We start from the raw sequence: 2,500 nt of genomic DNA, 5'->3' as shown, positions 1-2,500 counted from the left end.
CACAACCTTCCTCGCTCGCCTCATGCTCCTTGTCGTGTGCAGGTCCTCGAGGGTTGGTAGATTGCAGGCAATTACCTTCTCAGCAGTGTGCATGATACGCTGCAGTCTGCTCTTGTCCTTGGCAGTGGCAGCAGCGTACCAGACGGTTATGGAGGAGGTGAGGATGGATTCAATGATCGCTGTATAGAATTGCACCATCATTGTCTTTGGCAGGTTGCATTTCTTCAGCTGCCGTCGAAAGTACATCCTCTGTTGAGCTCTCTTGGCGAGGGAGCTGATGTTCAGTTCCCACTTGAGGTCCCGGCAGAGAATAGTGCCCAGGAAGCGGAAGGACTCCACAATTTTGACTGCGGAGTCTAACAGGGTGATGGCGGTGAGTGGGGCTGTATTCTTCCTGAAGTCCACAACCATCTCAACTGTCCTTAGAGCATTTAGCTCTAAGTTGTTCTGGCTACACCAGGTCACCAGGTTGTCAGCTTCCCACCTATAGTCAGACTCATCCCCACCAGAGATCAGCCCAATGAGGGTGGTGTCGTCCGACAAACTTCAAGAGTTTGACGGACAGATGATTGGAGGCGCAGCTGTTGGTATACAGGGAGAAGAGCAGTGGGCAAAGGACGCAGCCCTGAGGAGTTCCCGTGCTGATGGACCTGGAGTCAGAGACTTCTGTTCCCGGCTTAACGCACTGCTTCCTGTCAGAGAGGAAGTCTGTGATCCACCTGCAGGTGGAGTAGGGCACGTTCAGCTGGAAGAGCTTGTCCTGAAGCAGGGCAGGGATGATGGTGTTGAAGGCAGAGCTGAAGTCCACAAACAGGATCCTGGCGTAGGATGCTGGGGCGTCCACATGCTGTAGGGTGAAGTGGAGGGCCATGTTAACTGCGTCGTCCACAGACCTGTTGGCTCTGTAGGCAAACTGAAGGGGGTCCAGGAGAGGGTCTGTGATGGCTTTGAGGTGTGCCAGGAGCAGGCGCTCAAAAGACTTCATTACCACAGATGTAAGGGCGACCGGTCTGTAATCATTTAGTCCTGTTGGCCTTAGCTTTTTGGGCACAGCGATGATGGTGGAGGACTTGAGACAGGCTGGTACATGGCATGTCTCCAGGGAGGTGTTAAAGATGTTGGTGAACACCGGAGACAGCTGGCCAGCGCAGTGCCTGAGGGTGGCTGGAGAGACAGAGTCCGGCCCGGCTGCTTTGCGTGGATTCTGCCTCTTGAAAAGCCCATTAACTTCTCCCTCCTGAAAGGAGAGAGTCGTTTCTGTAGTATGGGTGGGGGATGGGGCCTCTTGGGTGGGAAGGGGTGGTTCAGGACAGTCCAATTGTCTTTCAAATCTACGGTAGAACTCGTTCAGGTCGTTGGCTAGGCGGGAGTCGTTAGTGGTGTGGGGCGCTCTGGGTTTGTAGTTGGTGATGTGCCTGAGCCCTTTGGCAGACAGAAGCAGCGTCGTTAGTAGAGAACTGGTGTTTTAGTGTCTCTGAGTACAGTCGTTTAGCCTCTCTCACCGCTTTGCTAAACCTGTTCTTCGACTCCTTGAATCTGTCTCTATCCCCACTCCTAAACGCTTCCTCCTTCTCCAACCTCAACCTTTTGAGCTTTGCTGAGAACCAGGGCTTGTTGTTGTTAAAGTTCACCCTGGTACGTGTTGGGATACAGCAGTCCTCACAGAAGCTGATGTACACAGCCTCTGTGAGTTCATCCAGACTATTGGTAGCAGTCGTGAACATATCCCAGTCAGTACAGTCTAAGCACGCCCGCAAATCTTCCACAGCCTCACTGGTCCACTGTTTAGATGTCCTCACAGCAGGTTTACAGAGTTTTAGTTGCTGCCTGTATGCACGAATCAGGTGGACCAAGGGAGTTCTGTGCGAGCCGAACAGCCCCGTGACCCACAAGAGAAACATCCCCGCCAAATTCGAGCGTTTGACGGGGTCTATCCGTGAAAAAATATTCACGTTTTTGAGTGCACATGCATTTCTGCTGCAAATGCCTCTGGAAGTTTCATGCCGTTCGTATGCCAATTGTGGCAACACGAAAATGACCCGTTTTCCCATTCCGAGGGATTTCTGTGCGACCCTAACAGCCCCGTGAGCCACAAGAGACACATCCCCGCCAATTTCTAGCGTTTCACGGGGTCTATCCGTGAAAAATATAGACGTTTTTGAGTGCACATGCATTTCTGCTGCAGATGCCTCTGGAAGTTTCATGCCGTTCGTACGCAATGTGGCAACACGAAAATGACCCCTTTTCCCATTCCGAGGGATTTCTGTGCGACCCTAACTAACAGCGCCCGTGAGCCACAAGAGAGACATCCCCGCCAATTTATAGCGTTTCACGGGGTCTATCCGTGAAAAATATAGACGTTTTTGAGTGCACATGCATTCCTGCTGCAAATGCCTCTGGAAGTTTCATGCCGTTCCTATGCAATGTGGCCACACAAAAATGACCCGTTTTCCCATTCCGAGGCATTTCTGTGCGACCCTAACAGCCCCGTGAGCCACAA

Source organism: Petromyzon marinus, unplaced genomic scaffold (genome assembly GCF_048934315.1).
Source record: "Petromyzon marinus isolate PM22_M1 ecotype Great Lakes invasive population unplaced genomic scaffold, UKy_Petmar_22M1.pri1.0 PM_G_Scaffold_6, whole genome shotgun sequence".
Lineage (NCBI taxonomy): Eukaryota > Metazoa > Chordata > Hyperoartia > Petromyzontiformes > Petromyzontidae > Petromyzon > Petromyzon marinus.
The sequence above is the reverse complement of the archived record's forward strand: the minus strand, read 5'-3'. Positions refer to the sequence as shown.